The sequence below is a fragment of the Ambystoma mexicanum genome, chromosome 1p (assembly GCF_040938575.1).
Source record: "Ambystoma mexicanum isolate Mex_15411 chromosome 1p, UKY_AmexF1_1, whole genome shotgun sequence".
Taxonomy (NCBI): domain Eukaryota; kingdom Metazoa; phylum Chordata; class Amphibia; order Caudata; family Ambystomatidae; genus Ambystoma; species Ambystoma mexicanum.
In genome coordinates, this window is record NC_090921.1 from 490,731,154 (window position 1) to 490,750,708 (window position 19,555).

Sequence of the window (19,555 nt, forward strand, 5' to 3'; positions counted from 1 at the left end):
CTCTTCCTCTGTCCTGGCCACTTAGGAAGGGTCCATCTATCACCTCCAACCCCCATCTGCAGTGCACATTTGGAAATGCAGTCCTTCCCCTTACAATTCCATAAATTTTGAGGGAGATCACCTGTACTCACTTTTGCCGAGTGCTGCTAGACCCAGGGACTTGTTCGCGGATCCGCACAAGGATTTGCGAACAAGTGCGTGTTCACGCAGCCATAAACAAAGTCTGCCAGCCTGCAAAGCTGCAACCCCAAACATGAAAATAGGAGCATTGACAACTCGAATCCCCAACACTGAACTTAAATCACACGCACATCACTGCAGACTTGTCCCAGACAGACGGCAATCCAAGACCCAATTGCTACACACACATGAATTTTAAAGTGGCCCAACAGTAGAAATAGTTTAAGGCTTCCACATGTGTGTCACTGTGACCCATAGGATGCTGGGGCATACAACCAATCCCGGACCTGCAATCTTTGTGTCCCTCAGATGCCAACCAACACCAAGTGAACCGCCCATGAGAGGAGGCAAGCTCCACATGTAAGCCAAGCAGCTCAGTCTCATATTGTGGGTTGTAGTAGTGTGTTGTAACCAGTGTTTGGAAGACATTGTGAAGAAGTGGGGATACTTGGGGGCGAGTAGGGGAGAAGGAGCAATGAAGAGGAACAGTTGAGGGTTTTGATGAGACCTCAGAAGGAGGTTAAGAATTGGAGGAGGTAATGGTGTTAGGAGGCACTGAGTTGGGCAGAGGTACCATTAAGTAGAGATGAAATGGAGTGGGTGGTGTCAGGAGGCAGGGCCGAGAGATTGGAGGAAGTAACATTGGGAGGAGGTGAGTTGCTGGAAGAGGTGGATAGGAGAATCTCCAACTCCAAGCCCTTGAGAAGCTAGAGTATTATTTAAGACTGGTGATGACTATGTAGTGCATCAACCAGGGGTTCACAGGAGCCGACCCAAACTTCGACTGGAAAGACATTCACCCGGCTAGGTAGCCAGGAGTACATTACCCATGTAAAGCCTGAAACTAGGTAGCTAACCAAAGAATGGAAAACAGCCTAGAATGAGAGGCTCAGTTTGAGTGGTCGTCAGAACTTTCATTCAGTTGTTAGATTTCTGTTTTTTGAGAAGAGAATGAAAGACTATGTCTAGTCGGTTGTGCCTCCCACTCAGTCTCTGTGGCACGCTGCAATAATTTGGACATAGGGATGACACTTATAAAGGGAACAGGAAAAAAATACTTTAACTCTCAGGGACTGATATCTTTAATAGATTCAGATGTTTTAAATGACACTCAGCTCTCTTTCAGGTGCCCCTCAGCCTCCTATCCTCTCGCTCATTCCTGACTGTACCAGCGATTCAGGATTGGTGCGCCTCCAACGATCTCTGCCTTAATGCCAGTAAGACTGAGATCCTTCTCATTGGCACCCCTGCTCCCGCTTTCCCTCTCACTCTGCCTGCCCACCTTGGGTCCCTTTTCCTTCGCCTTCCTGTGATGCAAAAAACCTTGGTGTCATCTTCGACTCCACACTCTCCTTCTCTCCCCACATCACAGACCTTGCCAAGAAGGCCCATTTCCAGGTATTCTTCCTTTTCTTACGTTCCCCAGAAGCTCACTGTCTCCAGAACACTGGTTCTCTCTAGGCTAGACTACTGCAACAACCTTTTTCTCAATCTGCCTTCCTCTACTCTCTGTCTCTATGCAACTAAGCAAGAACAGGACTGCAAGACTTAACCTTGGACTCAAGCCCAGGGACAGTATCTCTCCAGCCCTGAAATCTCTCCACTGGCTCCCGGTGGCTGCAAGGATCAAGTTCAAAACCCTCAGCATCGTCCACAAGGCCTTTTGGGGCTGTGGACCCGCACTACATCCAACTCTCTGTTCCTTCTCAACCTCTTCGCTCAGCTACCTCCAACTCTGAGGGTCAGACGCTTCTCCAGGCTAGTTGGGAGGTAGATCTCTCTCCTCTGCAGGTGCCTACCTCTGGAATGGCCTCCATGCACCTCTCAAACTTGATCCGGACCACCTGAGGTTCGGGAAGCTGCTCAAGACCTTCCTTTTCTCCTCTTCTGCTTTCTTTCTCTCACCTGAAGACCGACCTACCTGCCTACTGCACTGACTGGTTGCTTGGCTATACCCAGAGTCTAACTCTGTACTAGGCTCCTCCGTGATCAGTCTACCCTGCACTGCCTCCGGTCTTACCGCTCACGTAGGGGCTGTAACTGTAACCTCTACAGCCCTCTGCCTCCTTGCACTTAGCCAGAGCTGCACTGCCCTGGCTGTACTCACTCAGAGCATTGCTGCCCTGATTGCACTACACCTTCCCCTCTTCCTGGCACTTCTCCCTTATCCCTGCACTTTTGCGCTGTCACACTTGCACGATCTGAATGACACAAAGTAAGATAGTTTCTTGTCCTCCCTTTGCCCCCCCCGTTTTATAGCGCCTAGAAACACTTGCGTACAGGCACGTTATAAATGACATATCAAAAGTACCCAGATTTCAGACTGGGATCTCCTGCACATTTAAGATGATCATTTGATGCTATAGGGTACAGTTAAGAGAGATTTAAGGCAAGGGTGCGGGAAGTGGTGACCATCATAACTTGGTATGCCTCCCAACACCTCGCTCTGTAAAGCCCCTGTGCACATACATGCTATTGCACTAGATATATTTTCAACTAAAGTGCCTTCTTTCTCATCTGTGTAATCCTCTAAATCAATGAGTTCTTACTCTACAAGTATGCAGAGTTATTTTAAGTGGGACACTATCCTCAGTAATGATGTGGTTCTCTTGATGGAAATTTTTTTGAAAACTCTGAATGAGGACATTTTATCGATGGTTTTCTGGAACCTTTCTTTGATCATTATGCTTGAGGATTTAGTTAGAAAAATGGTCAACTCCTCTTCCTTGCTCTCAGTAAGCCCTGAATGTTTGTGTATGTGCCTTTTCGGATTCCCCACCCATTCTCCGGTGTCAAAGATGTATGCTTTGAGGCCTCGGATTGTTTCTGAACATGGGACTAGTGGAAACCACTCAAGGCTGAGCGTTTTTGCTCCGATTTGTATTTCGGCATCGAACGGAGACAGGCATTATTGTTTTGTGTGATTCGCCATGTTTTGAGTTACTTGCCGTTGATACGTTGACTGCCTATTTTGTACAGCCCTTGTTTAAGCAATGTTTCTGTTTCATATGTGTAGCTTTTTGTATTCAGAGGTAGTCTCCATAGCTAGGCCTGACACCTAAACTTCACAGCTGGGGACAGGCTGATGGGAACCCAAAGCTTCCGAATGGCATAAGGTTCAACAGATGCCTCAGCCTGCATCGTGTAGGCCACCCAGCACTTCGATCAACAATCTTTAATTGTTTTTGCCTTAAAGAGTGTACACGCTTAACACCGCTCCGCCTGATGATCCCTTGGAAGGCAATAATTACACACTGTGTCCATGTCCTTTCAGGGAATTGTTACAGGAGGGGCAAAGTTTAAAAGGAGTATTCTCCATCATTGATGGGAAGACGGAGCCTGAATGAAATGAGGGTAATGTATGATAAGGTGTTCTACAATGGTATAATGTGTAATGTCTTTCCCCTCACTGTCCCTACTGTAACGCCTTAAAAGCCTGGAGATGAGGTCAACTGTCGATGCTCCGAATTAGACACGTCGGTCACAGGAGTTCTACCGGTTGTGAAGTCTTCTGCATGAATAGTATTTGGTGTTGAAGCAGTCAATTGGTAAATTTGTTTCATAAATCTAGCAAAAACTTTGCGTCTAGCGACCAACCCAATGGTGGGAAAAAATTCCAAGGACATTTCTTGAAGGATCATGGGTACTGTACACGTAACAGTAGGGATGGTATTACAGGAACACCCTTTTTTAATATTTTTAAAACAATGTAATTTTGCAAAGCAAAGCGATTCTAACTAGATCCACAAGCCTCAGAAATATATATATATATATGTATATATATATATATATCAAATATTACTAACCCAGTAATAGTCTTTCAGTGAAAATAGGATATTGACAGAGGTATTTCTGTTACACTATCCCTATCCTACGTGTACAAGGACCAGTGATCCTTCATGCGTCTAGGTCCTCAGATTGAGTATTTTTCTGACATGACCCATGTATGTACTGAGAGTGTGTTGCTGTAATTTGCACTGTCCTGTTGCTTCTGAAAGGGGACGGGGGTGGGGGGCAAAGTCAGCACATGTGATTCTAAACAGATGCAAGCCACAGAAAGATGATTCCTGGGTAAGTAATGTTTGTTGACTGAGACTTGTAAATCGGCTGTGACTGGGTCAGGGTCCTGCCAAGGAGGGTGAATGTCACCCTGCGACAGAAGGCTCACTAGAACAAAAGCCAGAGCCAGCCATGCCCCAGATATCTAAAGTGGGATATTTTGGGAGATCCCCTAGAAATGTATTCCTTTTGCCACAAATGTCAACAATGGTACCAATGCTTCCACGACAGTGTCTGGCCATTGTTCTCTCTTTTCATTTGTAAAACGCAACTCCCAGAATCCATATGGGAGTGACAAAGAAAAACCTAAACTGGATCAAACCTCAAGAAAATGTGTTTCCAGCTAGACTGCCTGACAGAAAACCAGTAGGAACAGCACCCGAGACTGTGAGGAAAAATATTCTTGATGCCTAGGAGTGCTTTGATCGATTGGCCTGTCAATTGTTTATTGATGGAAGCCTGTATGTAGGTTTGAGGGAGGCAAGTCATTTTAGGAAGTCTGGGGGGAGAGGAGAGAATCCAGTCCAGCTGGGCAGTGTGAGTTCTGAGGTGCAGGGGGGTAACGCTAGGGGAGGTAGATTTGATGATCTCCTAGATTACGTTTATCTGTTCTATGAAAAAGTTGATTCCATCACACTTTTCCTGAGTTGCTGCCAACCTTGGAGTCAAGGGAGAGCTTGGTACAATGCTTTACTAATTCAAAGAGGGCTTTGCTCCTTCTGTAGGCTGCCACAATGGTAGTGGAGTAGTACGCAGCTTTGACCTTGGCGATGAGAATGAAGAAGGTGGAGGTGCTTTGAGTTTTCTTTTTTAACGCCCCTCACCTGGATCCCGTGGGAAAGACAGACTGATTGGTGCAAGGTGTCGGCTGATCACAGGAACCAAAGCGAAAGGCACTCACAGTATAAAAGCAGGCAGCAGGAGAGGAAGAGTGTTGGTTGTACAGGCACTGTCACATGAGGAGCTGGAGGGGGGACTGAGAGACAAAGCAAGAGGACAGACAGAGAAGCAGAGTGTTGGATAGTTTGTTTCAAGTGCAGGTACGCCCACACATAGGGCAATCAATTACAGGACATTTAACAATGACTGTGACTGGGGAGCTTGTTGACTTTCCATGTAATCATAAGGAGCTTATAAGTGCTTGTCCCAAACCCCTTTTCATATGTTTGTATTCTTGTGTTCAACTTGTACATTCTGGGTCTTTGTGTGTTGGTGTGCATGTATCTTTGTACCTGAGTGCATGTTGTTTGATACAGATTACTCCCTTTATTGTATTGTATTCGTCATTTATATAGCACCATTTTCCCCATTTGTATGGCCTCAATGCGCTTTGTGGTTGGAACACCTTTGTTTACCGTAGGCCATGTGATGGAGATTCTAAGAGTTAATTAAAAGATGTGTGTGTGCATTTTGCCAGGTTAGGACTTAGGTGGGATGGCTAAGCTCCAGTAAACAGCCCGGAGGTCAGGCACATGGGCGTGTGCTGTTTGTGGTTTAGGATAGAGTGCTAGTGCCGGAGATTCGGTGTGCCCAGCTAGACCAACATTTTTCATAGGTTGTCACTGCATACTAATGCCAGAGGTGTCGAGGTATGTCAGGGGTTTGTGTGGATGGCTATGCGAGCTGATAGACCGGTATTGCATAGCCATAGCTGCGTTCTAGAGTGCATGAATGGATGGCTGTGCCTGTGGCCTGTGTCCACAGACATGGTGCAAGGTTTACATACTGTAAACTCGGATAGAGTTCATCTTCAATGTCGTTTTTCGAAGTCCAAAGTGATTGGCTGGTCTCGCCAGTTGCAGTCTCCCTAGATTGAAAGTCTGAGCAGTGGCCAGGTTTTGGGGGCCCTTCTGAATGAGTGATTGTCAGTCTAGCAGATGTGCAGGGACAAAGCGTTCCAGATGATCGGCGCTTAGACGAGAAGGACGAATCGCCCAGTCTGGTGCAGTTGTAATGTGGAACAACTAAGCGAGATGCTGTGCCAGATCTAAGTGTCCTTGAGGGGTGGTAGCAAGTGACTTTGTCTTGGAGGAATTCCGGTCTGGTATTGTGGATGGCACGGTGAGTCATGCATATGGCTTTAAAGGTAGTGCGTCGACATATAGGGAGCCAATGGAGGACTCTTAGCGTAAGGCTGATGTGTTCTCTCGGAGGAAGGCTAATGAGCAGGTGGGCGGCAGCGTTTTGGATAGGTGGTAGCTGAGATGTCCTTAATAAGTAGTGGAAATTGATGTTTGTGTAGTATCGCAAGGCCCTCCCATCATGATCAGTTCAGAACAACAAGGTTGTAGCTGGGTAAGAATGCCTTGTACGCAATGGGCTCGTAATCGTCAGCAAACCAGGTCTTTGTGATGAAAATTACGTCTGGGTTTTAAGATGTTAAATTTGTTTTTAGAGACTGGTCCGGCATTGATGAGGATGCAAGAGATTTGGTGGGGTTTATTTGCAAGTGCTGGACTGGTCGGGTTGGGGACTGTAGGAGGCAAAGGGAGTGGAGGAGGGGAGAGGTGGCAGTTGGTTGAGGGAGTTGGTGGACAGGGGAGGGCATTGGGGGATGTGGGTTGGTCGTGGTAGGTAGGGAGAAAGTGGTTGGCGAAGGAGGGCGGTGGGGTGGAGGGGTGGAGGTGGACCGGGGGAGGAAGGGAATAGGGCTAAATCTGGGTTGGGTGCCGGCAGGGAGGCTTGGGCCATATAGTGAGGTGGCATCGAACAGGATCTGGGTTGGAGGACGGGTGATGCTAGGTAGGGTCTGAGGTGGCCTAGGTATGGGCTTTTCCTTGATTTTCAGGCGGCCATGGGTGTGGGTGAGTGGGGAGAGGGGCTGTGTAGGTTGGGGTTTTGGCCAGGGCCGCACTCAGAGAAGGTAAGCGTGTGTTGTGGCGGGATGCAATTTTGTTTGGGAGAGGTGCGAGGTGAGGCTGCAGGTGAATAGGTAGTGGGGGGGAGGTGAGTACGAAGGTTGGCTTGCCTGGGTTGCTGGGCGGTGCAGTATCCTAAGGGGCGGGGTCAATGTTTTCAACTCCTGCTCTCGCTTGTGCAGAGTGAGATCTATGTAGAGCATGTAGCAGGGAGAAGAAAGGGGAGGGCTGATCAAGGGTCGAGTAGGGACGCATACCATGTAGTTTTGGAGGGGGGATGCAAGATGAGGTGGAGTGTTGGGAGGTTGGGATGTGCGTTGGAGAGTGTTGGGTTAGGGTGTGGTGACTCTTGTTCGACATACGGGCAGCCATCCTTAATTGGGAGGTCACACAATATGGTCGGTGCAGTTGGGATCTGGTTTAGGAGTGGGGGTGGTGGGTCTGGCCGGTAAGTGTAGAAATAGTAAGACCTAGATAAGAGACACCTGGATAGAGGAAGTGTAGAAACAGGAACACCTAGATTTTGGACACCTGAATAGAGGGAGGCACGTCCACCTGGGGCACAACAGTAGATGTAGACTCATCCAGCCATGGGACAGCTGGACAGAGGGAGAAATGCCTAATAGAGGGGCACAGCAGTAGACAATAAATGCAGTAACACCTAGATATGGGATAAGTGGATGTTGGAGAAACGCCTAAAATGGGGTTCCAACTGTAAATGCAGTAACATCTAGATTTGGGATATCTTGAGGGAGGGAGAAACGCCTAGTAGGGAGGCATCACAGTAGATACTAAATGCAATAATACCTAGATTTGAGACACCTGGATAGAGGGCGAAACGCCTTAAATGGGGGCACACCAGTGAGCAGTGAGGGGCGGTAGGGCTTTTCTGGAATATTGTAATTGCTGTATTCCCCACCCAGACCACTCTTACCTTGTCAGTTGATAGTGGCAGGTTTCCCAGGCGAACACGGGTAGACACGGTCTGGTGCTGCTTCTGCAGAAGCTGCCTTTTGCCTTGGGACCCTTAGCCGACTGGGCTGCACAGACATGGGGCTGGCCTAGGTGGTCATATTAAGAGGATCCAGGCAGCCAATTGGGCAAAGGGCGGGCTATGGGGTGGCAGAGACAGTCGAAAACAGGAAGCAGAGGTAAACGGCGGGCACAGAGCGCAGAGAGCACCTACACAGAAACGCAGGTCGGCAAACTACAAAAATACAGAATTATAAGGCTGTGGAGCAGGAAGAAATGGTCCCAACACTCACCGGTACTCCGTAGCTAAAGAGGAGTGAAGGGCCAGCTTTAGATTTGTTAACTTGCACTAGCGTGTGCGGCAGCCAAAGGGGCGAGGGGCGGGTTATGGGGCGGGAGCCACAGCCAAATACAGGAAGCAGTGGAAGATGGCAGGCACAGAGCACCAAAATAGAAAGGCAGGTAGGCAAACTACAAAAAATACACAATTAAGGCTATGTAGGCAGGGGGAAATGGTCCCAGCACTCACCTGTACTCCGGAGGTAATGATCTTGTGCACATTTCCCTTGCCATTTCCACTGCCCTTTCTCTCCTCATGACAGAATGATCAGCTCTGAACTAAAGCAGATTGAGGCTTTTGAAGCTGGCTAATGATCACATGCCGCAGATGATGCTTGCCATCACCTGCCAACCACAGGTGTTCCTTAACCTCAACCAAATGTTGTTCTGCTAAGGTTGTGATGAAGCAATAGGCAAGGAATACTGGAAAGCATAGTCTTTTGAAAAAATGAGCATACTAGCTGCCATAAACACGGTTGGGAAGTGAAATGGAAAATATGGCTCCCAAATCACAACAATACGGTGTTTTGGGGGGCGTGGCTTAGGATCCATGGTGTAGGACGTGCCTTCGTAGCTGCTGCTGAAGATCCGACACGATCTGGCAAAGAAATACATCCACAGGGCATGATCGAGCTCAGGAAGACACTGTTGTGTGCATGAACCATTGGTGCACATTCAGGGAAAAACTGGGGCCTCAATACAGCTAAACGTGCATAATAGGCAGAGGGCAAGTTTGTATCCGACTCCTGGCACTGGATACAAAATGGCCAGCGCAGTGGAACAAAGGGCACCGCAAGAAAACTGACAAGCATGGAGCGGAGTACTGCTGGCGGAGAACGAGGGATGTATTAGAGGCAGGCACTGGACTCCGGCTGCAGTGGAGACCGTATGCGATCACAGTATCATGCTGGATACACTGTGACAATAAAGCCCGGCACGAAGAAAGAGCGAGTCACGTGTTGAAGGCAACCACAGGACTCCGAAGATAGAGGAGACTGGGCACGATCACAGTGTCACACTGGACACATTGTGACAACACAGCCCGGCATGATGAGCGGCCCAGTCTTAGGTGAGATGGAACATGAAAAAATGGTGGCTCATGCGAGCAAAAAATTGGCAGAAGGATGCTGGCACAATTACTCACCAATAGCTCCGAAAGAGTTGAGGAGAACAAGATTAAGGAGCTTCTGCTGGTGAACACGCCGACACAGGTAATCTCAACAGAGACCAGGCGGGCACACCGTGTTAAAGCGAAGTGCTGATACTGCGCGGTGTTCACTGGCTTTACAACGAAACCCAGTGCTCCAGCTAGCTCTGAGATACAACCCACAGATTACGAGCAAGGTGGGTGTAGGAGAGCGCAACCTAGGTGTGCAGCGGGGAGCTCACGCAGACCGCAGCCAGGTACTGCTTGAAGCAGTTCCCCTGAACCACCCGGAGGGACATTATAACAATAGGGCACAAAGAAAAATAAAAAAAATAAAAAATAAAAAAAACCTGGAACATACAAGGACAAACCCAAATTATCTGTGCATAGCTGTTCTCGCTTGGGAAGCCACCGACAGCAGCCGCCAGATGATAACGGTGGGTGATGACCCTGATGCATATGAGTGGGCCCACAAACATCAGGAAGAGGAAGCAAGACACGTGACTTTAGTGTCTAAACCTAAAACACCACAAATAAGGGACGTGCAGAAGGGCCCCTACCACAACACAGCAGAAGGGAGGCCCCAGCAAACGGGGTGAATAGTGCACAATAGTGACAAAGCGAGGCAGTGTGGCAGTGGACTACATTTCCAGCAGAGATCAGGACAGTGACTCTGCCCTTGATGACTGAACTCCCGGAACACGATCCAAGGCAGGAGGCTGACACGAGCTGAACATACTCCACAGAACCGGACCCATAGTCGGGACTGTACCCAGACAAGGCCCTTGCGAGAGATAATCTGAATAGCACATAGCAGAGACACTGGAAGGGACACGGGAGCCTGCGTATTACACAAAAGAGAAGAGCCCGACAGCTGGGTGCTCAGGAGGACCAAGGGACGACCTAATGCTACATAGGTGAACACTCGAGGCTCGATCTATGCTAAGGAGACTCATATCGTAAAGGCTGCCCCGATGAACAGACCCGGTGTAAACAGACCTATAACCGAGGCAGTTTGGAAGAGCCCTGAGGGCCTCTTCCAAGCTCTGCCTCGGTTATAGGTCTGGGCTAACACAGAAAATCCAGCAGAAGAATCTACCCCGACTAATCCTTTTTGGTACAAAGACGGCAACTGCACTACCGGACGATTAAAAAGATGTTACGCGACGCAGGATTCAGGTACATGCTGATGTACCCCGCAAAACTAAAGGTGTTCTATAAAAACAAGGCCCTGTTCTTCGAGACTCCGGAGGATGTGACAGAGTGGTTGGACGCCCAGAACTGTCCGGCAGCAGCAGATAACCAGACGGAGGGCAAGTTGGATAAGTGAACCAGTCGTTTTGAAGTATCTTGTGTTGTTAGGACATTTGGCCTTGGGACTTCAATATAGCACAGCAAGTAATGATGTTAAAGGTAGCGGACGAGATATGATGTTTAAAAAGAGGTAAAGGTGGATCCAAGATGGCCGCCGGCAGAAGTAGTCGCGTTTGAGTCGCGCCTCGCCTGGCCGCCAATAAAAAAGCACTTTAAAATGAAGATTTCCGTGCTGTTTATACTCAGCTAGACGCCGGAACGCCCTGCGAGATGTAGTGAGACGGGTCGTCCGTCGGCGTATCAGCTGGGAAACTCCGTATCAGCAGCGGCCCCTCCCCCACCGACGAAAATCCAGCCAGGACGCGGGAACGGCATAAGCCGCTGGGAAAGGAGGAGAACGGCACCGGGGGCCTGGAGCAGACTAAGGCACATAGCACGGGCTGTGGGTGCACCCAATATTCATAATTGATCCGGAGGCAGCGGACCCGCGATTGCCGGCCGGCGGCCGCGTCTGGTGGCACGGGTAGAGCGGAGGAGCGTGTTGGCTCTCTCCCACTGGCAGTGACAGCAGCGGCCAGGGCGCAGGCCACCGGCGAGGAGCAGGGTTAGTAGGAAGATCGCCGTCCCCCCCCTCCTCCACACACAACAGGTAAAGACCCAATCCTCCCAGGCTCGTATCGCCCCATTGCCCTGATTAGTTTGGATGCAAAAATTTACACCAAAATACTTGCTGCCAGGCTGTCACCCCTCCTCCCATCCCTAATCAACCCTGATCAATCGTGCTTTATTCCCGGTAGACAAACACATGATAACTTAAGAAGGATTATCCACTTGGTAGAAAAAATAGGCCTCACCCAAACCCCATCAGTATTGCTCTCCCTAGACGCTGAAAAGGCTTTTGACCGGGTGGAATGGTCATCCCTCTTTCGAACGCTGAAACACATGGGGTTCGGGGACCAATTTATCAATATGGTAAAGGCCAACTACAACTCCCCGTCGATAAGAATCGCAATAAACGGGGAAGTAACGGATAAGGTCGAGATATCAAGAGGCACGAAACAGGGGTGACCCCTCTACCCCCTCCTCTATGCCATCTTCTTAGAAACCCTCCTAATTAAAATAAGGGAAATAGCAGGAATAAGGGGGATAGAGATGGCGGGCAGACAACATAAAGTCACTGCATACGCAGACGATATGCTGCTGGCTTTGGAAGATCCCGAGAACTCCCTAGTACAGACCCTAAAAGAACTGGATGTATTCGGTGGGCTGTCAGGTCTAAAAATAAACAGGAAAAAATCTGAAATCTTGCTCCTGGCGGGAGATAGGGGGTCTCTGGGCAAAGTGGCGGGAAAGCTCGATCTAAAAATAACAGAAGGAGGCATTAAGTACCTAGGGGTGACACTCATGAGCCGGGTAGACCTGATCTATACAAACAATTTTCCTAAACTGCTGGAAAGTGTAAAGAAGGACCTAGACAGATGGTCCCCACTTAGGGTCTCTTGGTGGGGCAGAGTTCAGTCAGTTAAAATGAACATTCTTCCCAGGGTGCTCTATTATTTTCATGCCCTTCCTGTGACAGTCCCAAACTCTTTCTTCAAAGCATTGTCCAAGGCTATATCGCTATTCGTATGGAACAGAAAACCACCCAGGGTTGCAAGGGCCATCCTCACGGCACCAATCAAGGCAGGAGGCCTAGCACTTCCACACTTTCAAAAATATCATCAAGCGGCACAACTCTGGATCCTGAGGGAATGGCTGGCAGAGGACCAAAGCACTACCTGGGCAATACAAGACAGGGCAGTGGCTAGGACCCCCTTGCAGGACCTGTTGTGGAAACACAAACAGCACAGACATCCGAATCTTCGAATTAGTGAGGTCTTGAAAACTACTATCGAGGCATGGGACGTTCAAACCAGGAAGGGAATCATGACCACCCCACTGGCCCCCTTTACACCAATCTGCCGAAACCCACTGTTCCCTACTGGATGCGAATCAGGGGGATTTGAAAAATGGGAGGAGGCTGGGTGCTGAAAAATTGGAGAAATGATCCAGGACAAAGAACTAGGGACATTTGCGGAGTGCAAACAAATGTGGAAACTGACGGATGTAGACAGATATGAATATGAACAAATAAAGCACTGGCTCATCACTCCAGAGAATTTTCAGGCAGCCACGAGAGATCTAGCACCATTTGAAAGATATATAATATCCAACCCAGGCGACAGAAAACTGGTGTCAACATTATACCAATTCATTAACGCGCCAGAAGAAGAAATTAAATGGACATACATGAAAAGATGGGAGGGCACACTGGGGGAGGACATTTCAAGACAACAATGGGAGGCTTTGTGGGTCGGTATCCCGAAACTTACCCGGGCCGTCCAAACAAGGGAAATGTGGCTCAAAATCATCACACAGTGGCACTACACTCCAGAACGGATCAAATCAATGTATCCGGAAATGTCGGATAACTGCTGGAGAGGATGCACGGAAAGGGGCACATGGAGGCACATCTGGTGGGATTGTCAGGGTGTGAAGGGTTTTTGGAGGGAAGTCCAAACGGAGATGACAAAAATATTTCCAGATGCAGCACAAATGGGGGAAAGGGTCTGGTTGTGTGGACTAAAGGACCCTCAGGCCAAAAGACTCCATATAGCACAATGGAGAAGCTTCATGGGCTTACTTATTGCAGCATGGGCCACAATCGCCCAAAACTGGAAAAAACAGGACCAGCCTTTAGTGTTTACCTGGCTACAAAAGGTTTGGTCACAAATGACAATGGAAAAGATTTCACACCACCTCCAGGTCCAGAAGAACTTGTTTACGAAGGAATGGGGGGCGGTGTTGGAGTATTTAAGGTCGGACTATATGGAACAATGGTGCCCGCATAATATCAAAATCTCAGACATTTTGGTACATAACTTCTTGAAATTAGAACAACTTGTGATCCTACTCTCCCGGGGGATGGGGAGGGGGTGGGGCTTGGCCGTTCAGGGATGATGTTTTGATGTTATGTTTTAAGAAAACAATAAAAATATGTTTTAAAAAAAAATAAAAGAGGTAAAGATAACTGTGGTACATTAGTAATTCGATACAGGAGCATAGATGCAGTATCGGGCAGCGGCATCGGGAGACACACTATTACCCCCCATAGGTAGGTTAGTTAGGATACTGTTAGACTGGTATCCCTCTGCTGGGCTCAAGTAACGATATCACTGAGAAAGGGCCAGATGCGGGACCCCCATAGGTAGGTTAGTCAGGATACTGTTAGACTGGTATCCCCCTGCTGGGCTCAAGTAACGATATCACTGAGAAAGGGCCAGATGCGGGATAGCCTGAGATCCAAGGATGGAGGTGGGCGACAGTTGGGGTGGGTTGGGAAGGGTGAGGGGATGGGAGTTGGGATAGTTCTAGTTGTGGGATGGGGGAGGGTTTGGGAGGTTTGCTGTAACAAGTAGGGAGGGCGTTTTTGGGGAAGTTGCGGGGCGGATTGGGGAGAGCATCAGTTGGGGATGGGCAGGGTGGGAAGCTAGATGGGAAGTTTGAAGGGGTACTAGGGGAGCGAGCATACACCTATAAATCACTGTGCAAGGAGCGGAAGACAAGGGAGGACAGGGCGGAACGGTGTATGGATAAGATGGGGGACCTCGAGATAGCGACCTGGAATGTCAGGGGGCTCAATAATTATTTGAAGAGGAATAAGGTCATTATGTATTTGAAGAGACAGAGAATCAACATTGCTCTATTACAGGAAACTCACTTGACAAAAGAAAAACAGGAAGTGGTGGGGAGGAAATGGAGAGGGACCACCATAGGAGCAACATTTTTGGCATATGCCAGAGGGATAACTACGTGGATAGCACTGTATGTCCCCTTTAAGATGTTACAGTCCACCATAGAGCCAGATGGGAGGGTGGTGATAATAAAAGGACTGGTGGAAAACAGAGAGCTGAGCATTAGCAACACATAAGCCCCGAACCAAGATGCTACCAGCGACTTCAGAACCCTATACTGCAAGATCAGCCCATATATCGGGGGGCAGTTATATGGGGAGGGGACTTTAATTGTACGCTAGATCCCAAGGTTCATAGATCAGATAAGAAGATGGAGAAGCCCACCCCATTAGCTAAAGCTCTGAAGTCCCTACTAAGTGACTTTTGACTAGTGGACGTATGGAGGATGCACCACCCACAAGATAGGCAGTATTCTCACTACTCAGCCCCACAAAACCTGCACACGTGGTTAGACTACATATTTGCGACACCGGAGCTGACGGGGGAACTAGTGCAGTCAGAAAACACAGCGAGAGTCTTCTCGGACCACTCGCCATTGATTGTGGCATGGCAGTACTCACCGCCCAGGATACGTATCCCGACATGGAGACTTAGGGCCGAAGCTTTGAAAGACACAGGGTTTAGAGAGGACCTGAAGAAAGAAATAGTGGAATATCTCAAAAACAACACCGGGAGCGTAGAATCGGCTGAAACATTATGGGAGGCATTTAAGGTGGTGGTCAGGGGGGCAGCAATATCTAAATCCAAAGGCCTACAAGGTGGAATAATGCACGAGTTACATGAAGCAGAAAAGAAACTAGAGATAATAATGCGCTGGGGGGGGCATTCCCCAGAGGAGGCTGTAACCATACGACAACGGCAACAGGATTGCAGGGGGTACTGGGAGATTATGCAACCTGCACTATAAAAGTTACGTTGAAAGACAGCACGCAGAGGGAGATAATGATAATTTATTTCTATCGCACTCGTACACAAGTGTGTCAGAGCGCGACAAGGCAAGGGAGGGGAACAGGGGAGAACAAAACATCGATCTTACTAGGCCAGGTGACATTGAGAATACGCAAGTGCATGGGGCAGGGGGAGGGGAGAAGTGCATGGAAGGGGGAGAAGTGGAAAGTGCGAAGCAGAGGAGAAACAGATAAATAACAATAAATAAATAATAAAGGCAACAAACAGTTTTAATGCAGCCAGCAATTTGCAAGTGATAAACCAGGCAGGTTGTTAGCCTGGTTGTATAAGAACGAGACACCCAGACAAACCATCAGAGCTGTATGGGGGATGGATGCACAAATACTAGATACCAATGAAGGGTTGAATAAAGGCTTTTTAGAGTTCTACCAGCGGCTGTATATGGATGTCGAGAAGGAGGAATTTGATTGATGTGATGGAAACGTTGAAGGATATCGGCCTTCCCAAACTGGAGGCAGCGAAGAGGGAGAACTTCGAGGTCCCAATTACGTTGGAGGAATTGGAAGCAGTGATCAAGCTCTTACCTACTAGCAAGGCTCCAGGGGCCGATGGACTCCCTAGCGAGTTTCACAAAACGTAAAAGGCGGTGTTGCTCCCTCTGCTTCTAGCAATGTTAAATGAGGCGTTAGAGAGGGGAGTGCTGACGGAGTCTCTGAGGGAGGCAATTATCATCCCGCTTCTTAAGCCTTACAAATCATGCATGGACTGCGGATTATATAGACCGCTATCCATGCTTAACCAGGATAGCAAAATACTTACAGCAGTGCAGGCAAATAGGCTGACACCAGTCATCAATAAACTCATACACCCTGACCAGACCGGGTATGTTCCGTGCAGAAGCATATCTGACAATCTCAGAAGGCTCCTTCACTTTATAGAACAAACGGAAAGGGACCCCATGGAGGTTGCAATAATCTCATTAGATACAGTGAAATGGCCTTGGATGATGGCAGCCCTGAAGGAGTACGGGGTTGGGCCCACGTACTTGAGATGGGTCCAATTGCTGTACGGCAAACCACTGGCTCGAGTTAGGGCGGGAGTGACCATCTCAGATCGATGGCAACTCAGCAGGCGTACTAGACAGGGATGTCTGTGGTCCCCGATGCTGTTTATTTTAGCAATAGAACCCCATGCGATATATTTGAGGCAACAATATGGAGAGGTGGGGGATCAGTACGAAGGGAGGGCAACATTTGATATCAATGTATGCGGATGACATGTTGTTGTATTTGAGATATCCTGAAGAGAACCTACAATTTATTCTGGAAGTAATGGGGCGATACGCGGTGCTGTCCGGCATCACAGTGAACCCCAAGAAATCATGTATATTTCCCCTGGGTAGATATAAAGGGATATGACAAGAGGAACTGCCAGTAGTACAAGTTACTTTCTTAACTGGTAACGTTGTTTCGATGGGATGTTCCGATGACGTATTCCACATCAATGACAGTAATCACCACAGCTGTGCTGCTTCTGAAAAGATATTCGGCGTGTGTCTCCTGCGTCGATTACGTCGATACGCTGCCCCTCGAGGGCCTCCGTCGAGCCGACATCAATTGATGTTATAAGTAGGACGCACGACGCCCATAGCCTCAGTTGTAGTTTTTTTCCCAGAACGTGTGGCACCAATCTTCTGCCAGAATGACTACAGAAAGCCTTGCGGAAACGGAAGCTGCAATCGCATAAGAAATTCTGTAGAGGGGCAGGCTGGGAGGGTTTGATGTGGAAAACGTGGTCAGAACATCCCATCGAAAGAACGTTACCAGGTAATAAAGTAACTTGTTCTTCGAGGGGATTGGTTCCTCCAACGTATTCCACATCAATGACAGATGGAGGTGGGAAAAGAATTTAGAATTTTAGAATGCCCAATGAAATTGCAGAATAGAGAACCGCCTTGCCAAAGGCCAAATCTTGTCCAAGGATAGAATCCAGGGAGTAGTGCTTTACAAAAGTATGGACAGAGTGTCACGACCCTCGCCCAAAACCCCCTCTGGCAAACCCATTGGCCAGGTGGAGTCATGACTCGGGCCTCTAGAGCTTGGCATCCTCTTCAAAAGCCCTCTTGGGGCCGGTCCTGGCGCCTATGGCGCCAGGCTCATACACCATGAAAAACAATGTGCTTGGGAACTACTTTATTGTATTTTCAGCCAACATGGAGGCATGTCTAGTGTTTTGGGTGTGGTAGCCTAGGGACTACTTTACCTGGACTATTTTGTTGGGGCTATTTAACCCACACCCGACCAAGACAACACGCTTTGCGTTACTTTGCAGCTTGCAACGTGATGCTCACCGTGTCCAGCTATTCCCTCGAACCTCGGAGAAGCAGAACCTGCAAGGAGACAAAAGGAACATCATTAGCAGCAGCATCTTACCTGCAGTCTTCATCTTTAAACACTCGAAGCTACTGAGAACAGCTTCCTCGAATCTGCACGCCTCCCGGACAGAACGACCTGAAAGAGGAAGATAGAGGCAACATTAAAGAAAGCAGTAGAGACATTTACAAATTACGAACTGCTCAAAAGGCTTACCTGTCTGGTCGCCTCTCGGCTGGCACCACTCCGGACATTCCACTTGCGCTGAAGAACACCGCGACCTACAAGGAAGGAAAACACAGGTTAGCAAAGGCAAGACATTGCAGCACTCCGCATAGCGATTACTTACCACATCATAGCGCTCTTAATGCCCCATTGTTTAAAAGCGGGCTCAAACAAGCCAGTTCGCAGCGCTGAAGCTAGGCACACCTAAGGGAGAAAAAAGAGACATTTTAAACAAAGAAAGGCATGCAGCATAGCAACAAAACTAAAGAACAGCAATAAGACCTACCTGAACAATATCAAACGGGCCGGCGTCGGTGAAATAACTGGACCGCACTCGCCCATGAAAGACAACGCACCCCTGCAAAGAAGGCAGGACGGAGAGCACGCCTAATTCTACCACAAGGTGAGGAGAGGGCGCCAGAGGGACTGAAATCATACGGAGGTGGAGGGAGGATACTTACCCCAGTCGGTCAGTCTAGAACACAGTCCTCCTGTATTTTCAGGCAGAACCTTCCCCGCAGACCACATCAGGGCAAAGCTGAGAAGCATACCAGCGAGTAGCCCGGCTGGGTGGCGTCCCCGTGGATACCAGATTAGCGTAACACAGAGGCCCATGTGGCTGCTTCACAAATGTTGCGAATGGGAACACCCCTTTGCAGAGCAGTCGAGGCAGCCACACCCCTAGTAGAATGGGCCCGTAAGCCTACCGGAGGGTCCTTACCCGCCAAACAGTAACATTCAGAGATTGTGAAGATAATCCATCGGGACAAGGTCTGTTTAGTAACCAATTGACCAAAATGCCTTCCAACATATCCTTCAAAGAACTGATTGTCCACTCTGACCCGGGACATACGTGAGATGTAGAAACTTAAAGCTCTCGTAGGATCCAACCTATGGAGCCTCTACTCTTCCTTACCAGGATGCAGAGGAGGATTGAACGCCGGAAGAATTACCTTCTGGCTCAAATGAAATTCTGACACACCTTCAGAAGAAAAGGACAAACCCTAAGGACAACCCAATCCTTATGGAACACCGTGAAAGGTGGCTTGGGGGATAGTGCCTGCAACTCACTCACTCTGCGAGCGGAATTAACCGCAACTAAAAATACAGTCTTAAATGACAACAGTCTCAATGGACAAGAATGTAAGGGCTCAAACGGAGCTCCCATCAGGAACTTTAAAACTAAGGTAAAATCCCAACAGGGCACCTGGAAAGGTGACGGTGGAAACACATTAGTTAGCCCTTTCAGAAACTGAGAAATCAAAGGAATCTTAAAATAAGAACACTCCTCAGACGAGCGCTTAAATATGGACAGCGCCACCAGGTAACCCTTAATGGTACCCACTTGCAGGCCCTTGTGGGCTAACGAAAGCAAAAAAGACAGAA

General features: G+C 48.5%; 1 protein-coding gene across 2 annotated transcripts in view; it reads right to left on the bottom strand.

The window, feature by feature from the left end:
• The window catches only part of LOC138573535 (lysine-specific demethylase 4B-like), a 2,173,569-nt gene that overhangs the window by 621,709 nt on the left and 1,532,305 nt on the right, over positions 1-19,555 (bottom strand). The window lies entirely within an intron of this gene.